We start from the raw sequence: 18,578 nt of genomic DNA, 5'->3' as shown, positions 1-18,578 counted from the left end.
TGACAGCAATGTTTGCAGTTGAAGCCATTTGCTCACATGACACCTGCCACACAGGCTGCCATCGCTCTACCACTTGGTAACAGGCTTCACTCTGCTCCTTCCCCATCCGAGGCTCTTTAGCCAGCATTTTCTAGACACAATACCAGTTGAAGTGCCTTCAGAAGCACATTCTACACTCCGTTCCAGAGCACCACACCTGCCTGCAGCAGCTCCCAGCGAAGCTACATCAGGATGTTTTAAACGGAATGGCCCTGTAACAGTTCCACCCAGATCTGCGCTTGCAGCCAAGGTGAAAGGGTGAGAGGCAGTGCCAGGAAGGAGCAGGAGGGAGCAAGAGAGGAGGGAGGGGAGGCAGAGAGCCAGCCTGCACAGCAATTGGTTTCTGAGGGACTGGGTCTTCAGGGGCCCTTACCACCTCCGTTCCAGGAGGGCTTAGGTTCAGGTTCAATAACCCAGTTATAACACCCCTCCGGCCAGCTGCACGAGCTCCTTCTCCTTGTCTTGTCCTCCCAAGCAGCAGTGTGTGTGTCTGGATGTACATTACAGATGGTATAATCCTTGTACAGGGAGAGAGCCAGATGCCCACGCCCATTGGCTGGACAGGCAAAGGAAGGCAAGGGGGCAGAGGAGAGTGAGTGAGGAGCCCCTCCAGCCCCCACGCGATGGAAGGGGAGGAGAGAAGGAAGCGGATGACTTTCCGGCTTGTCCAAAGGAAATTGAAGGCTGAATGGGGCCAGGAGAGAGGGGAGCCACTGAGGGTGGAAGGTTGGAGTTGCTACGGACTTCCAGTTGCCCTGAAAAAGGCCTCTGAGAGTGGCCTACCTGCCTTTCTGACATCTCTCTCTACCCACCCCCCATCTCCAGGAACGTGCCTTTTGACTTAGGCCATCTCATCACTGGAAAGAAGATTCATATGAAAAAGGCAGTGAATTCAGGTCCAAGCGGGGGCTCAGTCTGAGTCCTTGCCCCGGCTCAGATGTCAGGGCGGGGGGCTCCTGGAGATGCTTCAGGTTTTTCTCATCTCGTTCCTCAGGGGTCTGCACAGCACTGAGCACCTCATCTGGCTGCCTCTCCCCACTGTTTCCCCCTGTCCCTCCCAACACTGCAGGGCCCACTTTGGCTCCCCGCACCCAGACCAAGGCCCAGTGCCAGGCTGGGTCACGTGCTGCTCTGGGGTCAGGGTGCACCAGCACCTCTCCGCCCCCTTCCTCCAACTGCTGCAGCCATTCCGAGGTAGGGCGGAGGCCACCATCCTCTGGTCTGGTCTGGGGCGTCTCTGGAGCCCCAGCCCCGGGCCTGGAAGCCCTAGTAAGTCTCTCACAGTGACTGAAATAATTGAGGGCAGGAGGGAACTAAGGCCTATGTCAGCGACTTGCCCAAGGTCCTATGGCCTCATTGTTGAAGTTGGAACCTGGACCCAGAGCTGCAGGTGGCAGGGACCACCTTCTAGGGCAGGAGTCAGGTAGTGACAAAAGCAGGTACTGTGGCTGGGCCTCAGGAAGATGCTGTGCGGGGCCAGCTCACAAAGCTGCTGGTGGCTGGGCGGGAGATCCAGGTGGGGCCCTCCTGGCTTCCAGGGAAGGTCCCATCCCAGGACCCTTGGGTGATGAGAATGGTAGCTCCCACACCATGCAAGTAATGAGGACAACGGGCACTGCCATGCTGTTCCTGAAGTATTCTGGCAGCATTTGATGAACCTTTGAGACGAAGGAACCGAGGCACAGGGAGACAGGGTTGAGGACCCAGTCAAGCTGTAGTCTCCATAGAGGGAACTGCTTCTGCCCTTGGGGGTCAGAGCATGGAAGGTGGGGCAGCTCCTGACTGGGGGAGGGGCCTGGCAAACTGTCCACGAAGTCGGAATCAACTGTGGAGAGGCCCTGGTCCACCTTTGAGTCCAGGCCAACACCACCAGGTTGGGGTCCTAGTCCGTGGCTCCAGGGTGACAGACGGACCTGTAGAGCAGGTGCACCGCAGCCCAGATGAGAGCCTTTTCCTCTGTCATCATTTCTTGGCCTTGCCTCCGTCCTCTATGAAGCCCCCCAGCTCCTGCTGCCCCCTCTCCACTTTTCCTGTTTGAGAGTCTTACCACCAGGAAGGCTTGGGATATTTCTGCCAACTCTGTGGGGATTTTCCATCTAAATTTAGAGTAGCTATTACCCTGCCGCAGTACCTGCTTCCCACATTGGTGACTCATTTACATCCTGAGAGCGCCCAGCACAGATGCAGGGCCACGTGGCCTGCCGCACCTAGCGGCCAGCCCCTGGGCAGAGAGAGGGCAAGAAGGGGGAGGGGGAGGCTAAGACCCTGTGACTGTGAAGCCAGAGGGATCATTTGAATCCCTTGACTCCTTCAAGAGATTCCATGGGTGTGAAGGGGACAGCCAAGGCTCTTCATGCAGGGTCAGGAGCATAGCCTGGTCTCCGCACTGGTCCTGCCAGTGGTCACCGAGCCCCTTGTAGCGGTCCTCACTGTTCTGCCTGTAGATGATTGTAAGTCCTCGCTACTGTGTGCCCAGGCAGTGCAGCAAGTCAGCTCCTCCCTGTCTCCTGTCTCATCCTGACAGCATGTGGTGAATGCTCAGTACCTGCCAGCTGGGTCCCTTCCGCCATTCGCAGTGCCATTTCATTATCACAGAGTCCCTACAGGGGCTCTGAGAGTCATGGCTCAGCCCAGGCCAGTCTAGGGTCTTATTTGACCCTGCTGTCACCAATCTGGAGCAGTGGCCTGAGACTGGTCTTCTAGCAATGGAAACCTCTCTTCACTGCACCCCAACTCTGAGCCAGCATAGGGTGGAACCATGAGGGTAACACAGAGCCCACCTTGTCAACCTGCCATTGGAGAGATGGCCAGAGCCACGGGGACTGCGATAGCTTGCTTCCCTGTGGCATTCTGGCTTGGTGCTGCCTGTGCTCTGAAGCCCCAGAAGGGAAAGGGAAGGTGGGGTTGAGGATAGGGTTCCCAAGGCTATAAGCCTAAGAGGGCCTGCCAATCATTAGAGCTAGGTTGCCACAATCCAGATGCAAACCTCTTGTGCACGGAATTCTCAGTCCTGGCCCCACCCACTGTGGCTGGCCTGGACGGGATCTGCAGGTTACAAGGGAGAGAAGTATCTGAAAGTTGTCTTTAGGTAGGGGAACTTGTTGCGTTGGGGATGCTGTCTTCTTTGCCAAGTCAACTCTCATCACCATGTCCCTCTGCCACCGCTGGCCCCTGTCCTCCCAGCACCAGCTTTGACTCTACCCAAGTCCCTAAATGGCTCTCAAATTCTCCCATGACACCCGTGCCTGGCTCTCACCTAAGCTCTGGGCACTGCATATTTTCCCATACCCAGAGGCGGATTAAGGTTGGTTGAGGCAAGGCCCTGGAAGCAGAAGAAAATATTAGGCCCTTAAAAAAAAAGAGAGACAGGGAAATAAAAATACATGTTAACCTTTTTTTTTTTTTTTTTTTTTTTTTTTACAGAGAGACAGGAACGGAGATGAGAAGCATCAATCATTAGTAACCATATTTTTAAATAAATAAAAAATATTATGTACTATTAGTGTTAAAATTGCACATATGAAACCAAACTTGGTGTCATTAGAAAAAAGTGTAAAGTTAGGGTTTGCGGGGCCCTTCAGACGTCGGGGCCTGGGCGCGCGCCCTCTGTTAAATCCATCCATACCCACAACCCAACAGCAGTTAGTACCACCTAGCTTCCCAAGATGACCTGTACATCTCCTGGTAAAACTCCAGGATCTTTGAGGGACCTCCTTCCAGCCACTCCCTCACCCCCCCAGTTGCGGGTCTACTCGGGGACCTCTTCTCTGGGCTCAGGGTCTCCCTCCTGCCATGTCAGCCTTCATCCTTGTGATGGCTCATCTGAACCCCTGTTTCTCAGTGCTTCTCTGGCGATCCCAGCCCCATCTCCGCTTGGAACCCCATTCTCCGCCTGTAGAATTCCTTACTTGCTTGCGGCCACCTTCCCTCCCACAATCCTCAGAGGCCACTTTCAACCTCCACTGGACTCCTGGAGTCCAGTTCTCTCCCAGTGGGCACCTTGGGCACCCACATCATCAAGAACTTTCAGGCCGGTCGGGTGAGAGCTCCCTGGACCTGCCCTTCCTCACTCAGACCCCGCAGTAGTTGTAGTCCTGGTCACTGCAGCCAGGCTCAGAAGAGGCCGGCTCCTCTTCCCGTGCTGAGCTGGCCTCTCTACTAGTGCCTCAGCCACCAGCTGGGTACCGCTGCCCAGGTGCCCACTCCAGTCTTGCTTTCACTCAGACCCCCAGAGCCCTCCTGCTGAAACACTCACCCCCTCTGCCCTCCACAATGTCCCACGTGCCCAGTTTCCTTCCCACCACTCTGTCCAATTGTCCCATCTCTGTGGGGCTCCACAGCCCTCATCTGCCTTACATGATCTCATTGGATGACTTCAGCTTTTCCCTTGGGTGATGACATCAGTGTCTCCCAGGGGCCATGCCCACAGTTTCAACTGCCAGTTGGCCATTGCCACCTGGATGCCCATGGCCTTAGATGAATTGTGCCCCACAGGGAACTCACTGTCGCCCCTTTAGTCACCCATATCCCACTGAGGGAGTCACACTCAGTTTCCCTCTTTGTCTACCACCCCTTCACGTTGCCAGTTTCTGCTGAGTTGACCAGCTAAAGAGCTCGCAAGTGCAGCACCTCCTGTCCCTGGCCAGGCCCTGCATGCTCCTCACTGTCTGAAGCTTCCAGGCTCAGCCCCTCATCCCATCCCCCACACGGTGGACACACTGATTGTACCTAAAGCAAAGGCCATCAGGCATTTCCTGCCTCAACACTCTTCAATGCTTCCGAGTGGCCTTGAGAACAAAGTCCAAGCACTGTGGCCAGCTCGCACGGCCCTGTGTGACCGACTCCTGTCGCTTCTCCAGCCCTTCTCTCCTAGGTCATTCTTTCAGCCCCCGATTGCTGCAGGTGGCTGCCAGAATGTACCAAGATGTCTCATGTCCCTTTGCCTGATTTTAAATAAGCTCACATGGTGAGGTTCTAGGTAGAAATATATTTTGTGGGGCTCTTCTTCAGGCCACTACAGCCTGCTCTCTGCCCCCAGGTCACACAGGGCCCACGTGTAAATACATTCCTGCCATCCGCCATCCTCCAAAGTGTTCACCTGCGTGCCTGTTGCCTCTTACTGTCAGAGCCCCCACCCCCTCCATCGGCCTGGCATAGCACTTTCTTCTCTTAGATGGGAACACCTGGCACAGGCGGGCAGTGTCCTCCGAGCCCTGAACCACTGCAGTCCTTGGCCGGGAAGCCACCTCTTTGAGTTGACAAAATGTTTGGAGGACAGAGGCCATGTCACCTTGGCATCTGTCTCCAGCACTTTGCACCCATCCTGGCCCTGGGATGGGCTCAAGCAATGTGTGTAGGCCCAGGAGCAAATGAATCCAAGAGCTTGGCTCGAATTACTAGATGATTTAACAGGAACACCAGACCCTCCTGATTAAGAAGCAGGAAAACAAAGGCAGCAACCGAGGAGGGGACAGGGAGATGTGGAGTTGCTGCTGGCTGGCCCCGTTCCAGCTATTGGGGACAGGGCTTTGCTCTTTCTGCTTCCCTTTGGGAGTCACGTCTCTGGCTTGCCCCGAATGAAGGCACATTCAAAGGAGTCACTGCGGTCACCTTTTTCACCTGGCTCAGAAGCCGCGTCAGTCCCTGGACTCTCCTGACACTGGACCCTGCGTGCTCACGTTTTGACCCAAACCCTGAACCGAGGTAGAGGTTTGTGAAGCAGTAGGCTCTGCTGAACCACTGTCCATGTCATCTGTGGCACAGGCCAGGATGGTGGCATGGGGCATGACCACGCAGGGAGGGCCCCCTCCACAGTGGACTAGCCCAGCCGAAAATGCTCAGCGCCCTTGGTGCCCAGTGTGGGGAATGGCCGGGCACCTGCTTCCCGGGTCAAACCCGGGCCTCCACCTGCCACAACAGGTCCCGGACCTGCCCTGACACCCCAGCATGGGCCTCAGCTCCGGTCTTTCTGGAAGAAGTTGGGGTGAAACGTCGTGTCCTGATTTGGAGCTGTGGCCCAGGGCCGCGTGGTCTGGGCTGCTCAGGCTGCTGGGGTCGCTGAGTGCTGCCCTGGGAGGGGGCGGCCCCTGCAGTCCGAGGGAGGCTCCGCCTGATGTGGCCAGAGCCTCCATCATGACCGGAGGGAGGGGCGGGAGCACAGGCCCCCCCTGGGCAGCCCACACCCTTTATGGTCTCTCTCTCCAGTGGCCCTTGGCTTGAGGACCCTGGTGTAACCCAGAGAGGCCCATGCAGCTATGTCTGGAGTGCAACGGCGATGGCAGTGTCAGGGCTCCTGGTCCTCCCTCTTCGGAGCCAGAGGCAGCCCTCTCATGGAAGTTGGTACCCGCCCCCCCCCCCCCCCCGTCAGTTTCCAGAAAGTGTCGGGTTCACCTCCAACAAGGGATGAGCTTGGAGGGCAGAATTCCCTGGTGGTACCAGCCCAGTCCAGCTCCACTTCCCCCGTCTTGTCCCTCACCAGTCACCACCTCTTCCCTAGTGCCTGGTCTCAGCGGGCACCTGGCCATGAGCAGAGGGGTCAGGCGCCTCGGGGAGGTGCACGCTGAAGGGGAAGCTCGAACCCCATGTTGTCATTGAGGTGTCTTGACGTGAGAGGAGCGTTTCTGCCTCTGCACGACCTCCTACCCCCTCTCGGAACCCTGGGCCTGCCCTGGGCCTGGTCCTCGCCCTCACCAGGCTGCCTCTTGGCTTGGAGTCCAGTCATACAGGGTGTCTCTTGCCTACAGAGCCCTCCCCTCCTCTTCCTTGGCCCCACAGCTTGGAGCACATGCATCTGGTGTCACCCTGCTCTCCTCTCCTGCATTGTAGGGCTTCCTTTTCAGCTGCTGTACCTGGCCGACCGCTGAGCCCAGGAACACTGTGGGTGCCCCCGTGCTCCAGTGCACCTGGCATTGGGCCTGGGCACTACCAGTGCTCCAAAAATGTCTCCTGAATGAATGATGTTGAGTTGCGGCAGCTGCGTGACCCCACATAGACCTTCACGGCACCGGACTCTGTGCCTGGCCCTGAGCTAGTCCATCAGGGGCACAGAGAGGACTGGGAACCCGGCCTGCCTCTGGGAGATGCCGAGTGTGGGGCTCCCACGCATCCCACTGTTCCACTGTCCCAGCATTGGCCCACAGTTGTCTGGCCACCTGGCTGGCTTCTGTGGCTCCTGACACCGCCTTGGGGCTGCCCTCCACTTCCTCCCTCACTCTTGGCACACGTCATCCAGCCTCCTCATTCCTGTGGCTGGCCCTGTCCTGCTTCCAGGTGAGGACTGTGAATTCCTGGGATAGCGCCCGGAGAGCTGCCTGTCAGTCCTTCCCCCGTGCCCTCGTTCCCACAGCCTGCAGACATTGCTGGATGGCCTTGATGTCCTGCTGGCTCCAGGTGTTCCCCAGCCTTCTCTCCCACTGCCCCTCACCTGCCCACCCCATCCCGATTCGGCACCAGGCAGCTGGCTAGGTAGGGCCTGTGGCTGCTCCTGTCCTTGCCTTTGTTTCTGCTCAGAAGACTGAGTGTGTGCTTTCCAAGGATGGGGCTGGCTGTTCGCCACCCAGCCCCAAGGTGCTTGCTGGGAATATGGGTGGACAGGGGAGGAAGGAGAGTGAGCTGCCATGTCATATCCCATTGGTGGTTTCTGGGACACCTCTGCTGCGGGTTCCATGACTAGCCAGCCACAGGCTTCGGTTACTGCAGAAACCGAAGCCTCGTGTAAGCGCCAGTCATCTGGGAGGAAGGAGACAGGCAGAGCACGCCTCTGTGAAGGATGAGGGACGGGGACAGGACGGCCTTGTGACTGCACGGAATTCCGCTGATGGACATGGACGTGCACACCGGGAGCCTGGCTGACGCCCAGGGCTGCAGGGGCCTCAGGGTGGGATGGGGCTGTGCACGTCGCAGGCCTGAGCGGGAAGGCTGGACGCGCTAGTTGGCTGTGCCCCACCAGCACTGTGCTGGGACCAGGCCAGCCGCAGTGTCCGTACCTGGGTGTGCACAAACATTCATGGGGTGTAATACACAGCTTGAGCCATCTAGGCAGATTGGCAGGGAGCTGCCTGCCAAGGTTGAGACACATGCACACATGCGCACATGCCCAAGCTCATACGTGTGCATATATTCCTTAAGATTTAATTGGATCACATAAACTGTAGCCAACAAAGGGGACAAAAATAAAAAAGACTCAGATGTTCTAATATCACATTAGCGTAGAGCTTGTTACGTTTGAATTGTGCCTCTCCTCCCTACATCCTCCCTGAAGTCCTAACCTCTCTGTACCTGTGAATGTGACCTTATTTGGATGTGGGATTGTTGCAGAAGTAATTTAGATGAGGTCATACGGGAGTGATGTGGGCTTCTAATCTAATCTGACCGCTGTCCAGATGAAAAGATGAGAAAGGGACATTTGGACACAGACACACAAAGGGAGAACAGCATGTGAAGACGCAGGCAAAAACGTACAAACCAAGGAATACCAGAGATGCCAACATACCACGAGGAGCTGGGGGAGGGGGACATCTTGAAGAGCTCCTTCTCACAACCTTTCGGAAGGAGCACTGCCCTGCTTTCAACTGGACCCCAGACTTCTGAGCTCCAGAGCTGGGCGACCATACATGCCTGTTGTTTTAAGCCACCTAGTTTGTGGTACTTCGTTACAGCAGCCCCAGGAAGCTCATACGGAGCTTTACGATTTTCTTTCTCATCTGCTGTATCATTTAATGCCAAAACATCCCACGAGGTGGATGCTCTTCGCATTTCACTGAGATTCAGAACATTTGAATGACTTGCTCAGAGAAATTCCGGCATTTTGAGGTAGACTCAAGAGATTCAGTACAACTGTTCTGATTTTAAAGCTATATCCACTGAAATGTAACAGATCTAAAGTTTCCTACCTTCCTGACATCAACAGGTTTTAATTTTATTTTAAAGTGTGTGTCTCTCAAGCTTTGAGCCTGACAGCTATGGTTGATTAAATCAAGGTGAATTGCCTACCCTTACTCTAGGCACTGTCCTCCTTCTGATAAAGTGATTCCTTTCTAGGCAGAGAACCAGTCAATCTTGCCTTTTTTTTTTTTGCTCTAAATGTCCTTTTTCAGCAGGGCTAAAGCCTGCATCTCACAAATTTTGCTATGTTTGTGATTTTATTTTAATTTATTTGGGTGTATTTAAAAGGTTTCTTCAGTGTTCTTGTTTGTCCCATGACTTTTTTTTTTTTTTTTTGTATTTTTCTGAAGCTGGAAACGGGGAGAGACAGTCAGACAGACTTCCGCATGCGCCCGACCGGGATCCACCCGGCACGCCCACCAGGGGCGACGCTCTGCCCACCAGGGGTACCAGGGGCGACGCTCTGCCCCTCCAGGGCGTCGCTCTGCCAAGAGCAGAGCCACTCTAGCGCCTGGGGCAGAGGCCAAGGAGCCATCCCCAGCGCCCGGGCCATCTTTGCTCCAATGGAGCCTTGGCTGCGGGAGGGGAAGAGAGAGACAGAGAGGAAGGGGGGGGGTGGAGAAGCAGATGGGCGCTTCTCCTATGTGCCCTGGCCGGGAATCGAACCCAGGTCCCCTGCACCCCAGGCCAACGCTCCACCGCTGAGCCAACCGGCCAGGGCCTGTCCCATGACTTACTTAGAAGTGTGTTGTTTAGGTTCCTAATGTCTGGAGATTTTCAGTTATCTTTTTATTGATTTCTAGTTTGATTCTGTTGTGATTGGACACACTGATGATTCCAGTTCTTTCCCATTTGTTAATACTTGTTTTATGGCCTGAGATATGGTCTATATTGGCATTCGTAGCACAGGTACTTGTAAACAATAGGTATCTTTTATCGTTGTGGAGAGTGTCCTATAAATGTCCATTAGATCTTTTTTGTTGATGGTGTTGTTGACTTTTTTCTATATCCTTGCTGGTTCTTTCTCTAGTTGTTTTGTTAGCTGCCGAGGTAGAATGTTGAAATCCCTGACTATTCTCACTGTGGATTTGTGGATTTCTCCTTTCAGCCCTACCAGTTCTTGCCTTACGTATTTCGCAGCTCTTTGTTTGGTGAATGCACATTAGGAATTACTATGTCTTCTTGGCAGAATGACCTTTATAATTATATGTATTTGTTGTTGTTGAAATGTGAGTTTTTCCATTTTTATGCAGATACATTTTCTTTTTACCAGTTTATAGTTTTCGTGATGTAGGGGGCCCAGCAGCAGAAGAGGGTCTTAGAGGGAAAGGGAACTCAACTCGGAAGACATAGTTTTGCTTTCTTTGCTATTCTAGATCCAGAGGAAGGTGAAAGAAGGGCAGCCTGCACTCTCTTGTGCCCCTCACCATGGCAAAGGAAGAAGGCCTCCAGTGACTGTCCCCACCTGCTTGGGGACTCCAACACAAGAGAGGCATGGGTGTGGCTGGGGGCTTTGACAGGGGACCTAGATATCCATGAAGAGGAGTTCACTTAGTCCACCTAAAAGACCGAGCCAGACTTAACAAGCAACAGCTATTTGTAGTTGACATTGAAACGAGGTCCTTAGTTTATTCTTAGTTGATGGCATGTTTTTTTTAAATTTTATTTTATTTATTCATTTTTTAGAGAGGAGAGGGAGAGACAGAGGGAGAGAGAGAGAGGAGAGACAGAGAGAGAGAAGGGGGGGAGGAGCTGGAAGCATCAACTCCCATATGTGCCTTGACCAGGCAAGCCCAGGGTTTCGAACCGGCGACCTCAGCATTTCCAGGTTGACGCTTTATCCACTGCGCCACCACAGGTCAGGCGATGTCATGTCTTTTAACCCTGCTCTAAATTATAGTTTTTCCTAAATATGCATTGCAACATAGTAATTGATTATTAATTATGTTAACTAAGAGCTTATCTTTTTTTTTTTTTTTTTTTTTTTTTTTTTAGTGAGAGAGAGTGACAGACAAACAGGAAGGGAGAGAGATGAGCAGCATCAACTCATAGTTGTGGCACCTCAGTTGTTCGTTGACTGCTTTGTCATATGTGCCCCGACTGGGGGACTCCAGCAGAGTGAGCGACCCCTTGCCTAAGAGCCTATCTTTAGGGAGGAAGCATATTCTAGTTGGCAACCAACACATGTCTGTGAAATGAATGAATGAACTGACTTGGTTTCCAGGGATAATCTAGGTCTGGAGGTTATTGCTGAGATGGTGGCTGAGGACTGGGAGGAAGTAGACTGCCTTCAACAAGTGGCCCATCAAATGCACAGACAGGGTGGACCAGGGAAAGGTTCCCAGAGGGTGTGCCCTGGCACTGAGTCCTGAAATAGAAGTTGACCAGGTGGAGCAGGGAAGACAGTCATACCAGGCAGGGGAAACAGCATGGGTAAGAGCAGGAAGGCATGACAATGTTTAATCTGTTCAGGGACTTTCCCTGTGGGATGCATGCATATGTGTGTATTTGGGGTGAAAATGAAGCTAGAAGCCTAGGGAGACCCAAACACATATGGCTACATGGCTGCTGTGTCAGAGAGCACTTTGGGGAAGAAGACGGGATAGGCTGTCTCTTCTATTCAAAAGCCTTATAATGCTTCCTGAATGCCAGCTTGTTTCTCGTAGTCTCTGGGACGGACACACACACACACACACACACACACACGACTCTTTGCAGGCCATTCAAGTGTAAAGCAGATATGTTTATCCTTGGAGGAACCCCTCAGCACTGCCTCTTACTCCTGACATGGGTCCATTTGAGCTGGCAGCCTCAGGCCAATCCTTTCTTTGCCACCTCTCATGAGGGAGCCTCCAAGGGCTGGGTGACAAGAGGCCAGGAAAGGCAGAGCAGGGCCCAGCAGGCCTGACCTGCGCGCGGTGTGATGAGGCAGGACTGCTGAGGGAGGGACAGAGGGAGGCTTCCACTGACTGACAGCTTGGCCATAAGTGCCCAGTACCTGGTGCCGACCCTGCCAGCTCAGTCCTCACCCAGGACATTCACCTCTGGGAGTGGCCACTATCCTGGGCCAAAAGAAGGGTGACCATTTAACAGGCCCCTTGGAGCCATCTTCTTCTAAGATCTGGCTGTGCAGAGAGCCCCGGGGCTCTCGGGCCCAGCCTCCCTGTCTGCCTGCGATGAGGATCAAACGATTTTCACCCATTACGTGTAAAGCAAAGGCAAATGTGTGTGTGTCCCAACCTTCACTCAGCTCTTCAGGGGGCTGCTGGAGAGGAGAGGACCACAGCCTGTATGAAACCGCCAAGCAGCTTGCATTTGTGTTAAAGGGAGCAGGGCTTTGGGGCACAATGGCCATCGCTTGGCCTCCAGAAAGGAGGCCTGAATGTGTGCTCAAAAGAAAGACTGGAGAGATGACAAGTGGACAGGCTTGGAGGTATCTGGGAGGAAGAGAAGCGATTTTATCCGGAGCTGCATTAGACACGGGGTAGGCAAAAGGGAGCCAGGCATCCTAGGATGGCTCAGATGCTTGGCGAGAGCCCTTGGTGCAGGGTGTGATGGATCTGCGCAAGGAGGCTGGTCTTTTGGGTTGGAGGACCTCAGGCTTTCCCAGAGCATCCCGTGAGATGTCAGGTGGGAGGTTGGGTCACAGGTCTGGGACTTGGCTGCAAGCCTGGGCTGGACACAGGGAGTGACAGACGGTAGGTACTGCCATTCCCTCGAGCACCTAGACTCAGTGCCTGGCTTCCTTCCTGCCTGCTCCTTGAGGCTCCTGGCTGCTGTCCTCTCTGCTCCAGGTCCTGTCCCACCTGACCTTTACACACCCAGTTGACGCACATGTCATTTCTTCTGGTTGCAACCTTGTCTCCGTTTGACGCTGCCTCCCTATGTGGGCAAACGCCTGGGGCACTTGTTCCCTGGGCTGCCTTTGCCCAAGGATTCTTCTTTCCTCACGTGCACGTTGTAGATACCTCCCCCCCCCTCCCGTGCTGGCTTTGACCTGTCACGTGAAGGATCGGGGCTGATTTGTGAACTCCGAGTTTCCGGGCATCCCATCCCCCTCAGCAGCCTGAGCCTAGCTTGGGGCATCATGTGGGCGTCCCGGCTGAGTGGACAGCTGCCTGCCCCGACTGGGGCTGACGTGACTAAGCTTCTGACTCTGGCCTTTCTTCCCTTGGGCACTGTCCCTGCCTGCAGTGGTGAAGCCACTTCTCTCAGAGAAGGTCCCGGGCAGCCTGCCACAATAAAGGGAGGAAGACGGAGGAGAGATGGAGCTGATGGCCCTGTGTGGACCACAGCTGCCTGGTTTGTCCATGGACTTTCAGGAGAACCTTTCCTTTCCTATCCACCAAGCCCAAAATGACACCTGCAGTGGCTCCGGGGGAGGTGTCTGCTCTCTGTATGTGCTTCCCAGGCCCCTGACTCTTTTGAAGTTGGCCTATGGCCTCTTTAGGCCTGGCTTCCCCACTGCCGGTTCACCCTGAACCCCTTCTCCAGGTCCCTTCCCTGCTAGGGTCGCGAGGATCGGAGGCAGAGCTGGTGCCTTGATGCCAACCGGCCCCAGAAGGAAGCTGTTTCCAGCCTGGCTGGTACTCCAGTACCCCAGCTGTCTCACCTGCCCGTCCTGGGATAGCCCCAGATAAGGGAGAACGGAGCTGGAGATAGTCAGGCCAGTCAGATGGAGAGAGGGCCAGCATCTCACTCTTCTTTCCTAACTCCTCCCCACCCACTCCCCCAACATCCCAGCTCCACCCCCTCTCACGGGAGGAAGACTTCTGTTAGTGCCAGCCTTAGCCCCTTGATTATGGTTTGCTGGGCCATGAGCTCTTCATAGATGGTCTTGGTGCTTGGTGAGCATTAGCTCAGAGGCCACTGGCCCAACGGGTGGCCCACAAAACCTAGCCACAAGGAAAAAACTTGGATTCAGCCTGACCAGGCGGTGGCACAGTGGACAGAGCATCAGACTGGGATGGGGAGGACCCAGGTTCAAAACCCCGAGGCCGCCAGCTTGAGCACGGGTTCATCTGGTTTGAGCAAGGCTCACCAGCTTGAGCCCAAGGTCGCTGGCTCGAGCAAGGGGTCACTTGGTCTGCTGGAGCCCACGGTCAAGGCACACATGAGAAAGCAATCAATGAACAACTAAGGTGCCGCAACGAAGAATTGATGCTTCTCATCTCTCTCCTTTCTTGTCTGTCTGTCCCTATCTGTCCCTCTCTCTGTCTCTGTCTATCACAACAAAACAAAACAAAACAAAAATACTTGGATTCAGGGGCAATGATGAGCTGGAGTGGGACTTGGGTGACATGTTTCCAGGAGTCCCCAAGTGTCCACACCACTCTCTGTTCCCCGCACTTGTAGGGAAATACTTTTCATTCATTCATCAACTAGTGAAGCACCTGTGACGTACCACTTGCTATGCTAGGTACTGATAGAAAAGTGAAGAAAAGCAGGTGACTTGTCACAGTCCTGACATTCCAACAGGGAAGCCAGGTGGTTGCCCAGAGCCCAGGGTGCACCTGGTCCCAGGCGCCCTTTCAGGGCCTCTTGGAGCTACTGTAGCTATGGCAGGCCTCCAATTCTCCAACCCTTTGCCCTCTGGTGACTGGTGGGCCCTGGGCAGCTGCACCCGTGCAGCTGTGAGGCCATCTTGAGTGTGGAGGCTCTGAGCACCTGGCTTCATGGTGAGCTTGGGCTCCTGGAAACCCACCTGCCCCCAGGAGGGCTGTTGGGGTTCAGGCTAGCATGTGTCCCTCTGCTGTGCTCAGCCCTTACTTGTCACCCCCAACCTTCCCCTCCTGTGCCTCTTTGTGCCTGGGATCGAGTGAACATCCTGTCTCTCTCGGCTGCAACCACTCCTCCTGCCCACTGGGTCATCCCCCTACCCCGACACGCGAACCCAAGGACATCTCAGAGAACAAGCCTGTCAGACAGTCCCGGGTCTCTTCTGCTCCCCCTGCCCCCAGTCAAGGTCAGAGGTCATGGAGCTGAGGCTGTAGACAGATGGACAAATAGAGGGGTTGTCAGGCTTGCAGGGAGAACGGTCATGGCAGAGAAAAAAGAAAGGGCTGAGGGTGAGTGCTGGTGATGGACTGCTGAAAGGCCAGGCACCGTGAGGACTGAGCTGTGGCCACCCGGTTTGGTGACATAGAGGGCACTAGTGACCTTGGTCAAGCAGTGACAGAGTGGGTAGCAACTGAATGGGCAGAGGCCTGTTAGTGAGATAAGCGGTGTCTAGAAAGGGTTCCCATGCGCCCTCACCCCTCCTTCCCTGTGACCCAACCCTCACAGGCAGTGAGAATGGGCTGGGCACGTACTGAACGAAGGCTCACAGCTCTTGCCCTCAGGTAAGGAACAGTGCCCATGACCCCTTGCCTGTGCGGGTCAGGCTGGCTAGCCTGGCGCCCTGCTGTGAGGCCTGGTGGTCTCGCTGTGGCCAGTGGCCTTCACCCTCTGTGTGCATGAAGAGGCTCTTTCTCATGTCCCTATTTCCCTCACTGTAGGGTTGTCTTCCGGGCTGCCCTAACAAATGACAGTCACTGAGAGGGCTTTAACCAGCAGAAGTATCTTCTTTCACAGCTCTGGAAGCCAGATGTCTGAAGTCAAGGTTTTGGAGGGCCTCTGGAGGCTCTAAGGGAGGGTTCTTCCTGTGTCTTCCAGTTTCTGGGGGCTCCAAGCATTCCTTGGCTTGTAGACACCACTCCGTCTCTGCCTCCACCTTCACACGGCCTTCTTTCTGCTTGTCTTCTTTCAATCTCTCTCTCTCTTTTTAAGTGAGAGGAGGGCAGATAGTGAGACAGACTCCCACATGTGCCCCAGCCAGATCTACCTAGTAATCCCCATCTGGGGCTGATGCTCTGTCCATCTGGGGCCATGCTTAAAACCGAGCTATTTTTAGTGCCTGACTCAGAGGCTCCATAGAGCCATCTTCAGCCCCTGGGGCCAATGCACTTGAACCAATCAAGCGATGGCTGCAGGAGGGAAAGAAAGAGAGAAAGAGAGAGAGAGAGAGAGAGAGAGAGAGAGAGAGAGAGAGAGAAAGAGAGAGAAAGAGAAGAGGGAAGGGGTGAGAAGGAGATGGTAGTTTCTCCTGTGTGCCATGACTGGGAATCAAACCCGGGACTTTCACACGCTGGATTGATGCTCTACCACTGAGCCAACTGGCCAGGGCTGCTTGTCTTCTCTTATAAAGATACTTGTTATTAGATTTTGGGCCCACTGGGGTTATCCAGAATGAACTCATCTCTAGATTCTTAACTTCATTACATTTGCAAAGGCCCTCTGTCCTAATAAGTCACATTCACAGGGTCCAGGATGTGGACATATCTGTTAGAGGCCATCATTCATCCCACCACACCTACTGTGTGTCACACTTGCAGGCACCCCAATTCTGAAGACAACAGCTTGTGGGGGGTCCTGGGTGGCCCCAGTCGCACTGAAGGACAGGGACTGCACTCTGGCTGGGTTCTGCTCTGTGGGGTGGCTGTTTTGGGGTGAAAGTATGAAAGGGATGACCACCAAAGCCATGTGCTCTTTAGCCCTTTCCTGCTCTGGCTGTGGGAGTGGAGTGTCCTCCTTCTTCCTGTCACTTAGCCATTGTCTAACACAAAGCCAGACACGAGTCCCCTCTTCAGAGTGGCCTTGGTGTGTCTGTCTAGGCATGTTCAGAAGTTGGTGTTTGAGGTCTCTGTTGGCGACTGAAAGCCAACAGGGCCTTTGCAGTTTAGATTTTGGGGGACAGAGGTGTGGGGAACTGTCAGTAAGCTGACAGTCTGCCCAACCCCCCACCTCACTGGTTCTGTGAAGTTATTAAGGCTATTTTTTTCCACACCTTCATGTTAGCTATGGTGCTGGATTGTTTATACTCTTTTTACCCGCCATGTCCCTCAGAAAGATTGGAGGCAATCCTTTGTTTTGTGAAGTTAAGAGGTTATATATGGCGGCGGTTTTCTGCACTTGGGAGAATTCTTGAGTTGCCTTGGAAATGTGACTTTGTTTTAATGATTTCTTTGATTTGCTAATGGCCTCACTTTGCCCTATAGATATAGCAGGTAGGGGGGTGGAGGCTCTCTTTAAACCTATTTTCTTAACTCTGCGCCATTCCCACTCAGGACCTGGAATTACTAGCTGCGCTGGTTCACGGCAGGTCTCTGTATGACAGAGAGGGAGGACCATTGCAGGACCAAATCTTTGATTGGAGTGGGCCAGTAGGGAGGGGGCTAGTGCCCCTGCTGAGAGCCTGGCTTCAGACAGGAACAAGGACAGGCCATTGGGAGGGACAGACGGGAGTGAGGAGCAGGAGGCACAGACGGGAATGAGAAGCAGGAGGCACAACTGAGGTGGTGGGTTCTGTTTCCTCAGGAAAATATGAGGCCTTAGAAGATGACAGGGGTTGGGCAAGAGTGTGAGGAGTGAAGGGGCAATCCTCTGAACTCTTGAGCATTTTGGAAGAGAGAGCAGCCACATATTGAGAACCTACGCACATGCTTCTCCCTGTCCTTCCCTCAAACCTTTGTTCAGGAGTCGCCTCGTCCAGAGGCTGGTGCCCTTACAACCTCAGCCCGCTTCAGTGTTTCCTCTGCAAAATGAGGGTTCTGTTCTCCCTGCTCCCTCCCATCCCTCCATCCTTGAAAATTATGCAGCCACATAAAGGCCATTCACAGTTAAGCCATGCAAACCGTGGTTACTTTTCTTCTCTGCACAGCATTTTGTTTTCCCAGGAGTTAATAATTGTCCTTTGGCTGGCTGTTTGCTTAGCTTCCCATGCACTTATCACTAATTCAATCCCAGACTCGTCCCTGTGTGTAAATGTTCTCTCAAGACATTCAAACACACCAGGCATTCTAGTGATTTCATCTTGAAGAAAATATCTCACGGCAGAGCCCTCAGCAGCTGCAGGCTGTCTAGCTGCCCGTGCCCCTGGCCCTGGGCACAGCTGGCACCCTAGGTCTCTCTTTTCCTTTTTCTGGGGACCCCCCATGTTGGAGCCATTGGTTTATCCCCTCCCCCAAGTTGAAGCCCTCAGTTTATGGTCTTTTTTTTTTTTTTTAAACAAAAAGCTTGTGTTTGCATAATGCTTGTGTAAAGTTTAAAAAATATGTTTAAAATGGCTAAACTGGAGATCAGGAGCCCTGGCTTTTGACGCCTGGGTTGGCCTCTGCTATTCAGTGTGGCCTTGAACAGGCCTCTCCCTCCCTAAGTCTTGCTTCCATTATCTATAGAACCACAGGTTTAGCCTGGGGTTATTCATTAATCCTTCATTTATGCATTCAACAGACGTTGGTTTAGCAATGCCTCTTAAGAAAACTGTTAATCATGCAAAATGTCAACCAAAAGCAAAGGTAGAGAGAATTGTTAATGAAACCCTGGGGCCTGATGAGCCAATGTCAACAATGATCAACAATTTGCTTGTATTTTTCATTATACCCTTCTTTTATTTCCTAGAGTAGTTTTTGAAATTTCTTATTGTAACTAAGGTCACAGGAAGTTGTAGAGAAACAGGCAGGAGCCTGGGGCCCCTCTCCCCAGCTCCCCAGCGTCTGTGGCTTGCATATCCAGCAGATGAGACCTCGTCATGCCTGAGTGGCTCGGGGTGGCACTTGTGCACGCATAGGTGTGCCTGTGCTTCTACAATTTCATCGCCTGTGTAGATCCATGTGACA

Source organism: Saccopteryx leptura, chromosome X (assembly GCF_036850995.1).
Source record: "Saccopteryx leptura isolate mSacLep1 chromosome X, mSacLep1_pri_phased_curated, whole genome shotgun sequence".
Taxonomy (NCBI): domain Eukaryota; kingdom Metazoa; phylum Chordata; class Mammalia; order Chiroptera; family Emballonuridae; genus Saccopteryx; species Saccopteryx leptura.
The sequence above is the reverse complement of the archived record's forward strand: the minus strand, read 5'-3'. Positions refer to the sequence as shown.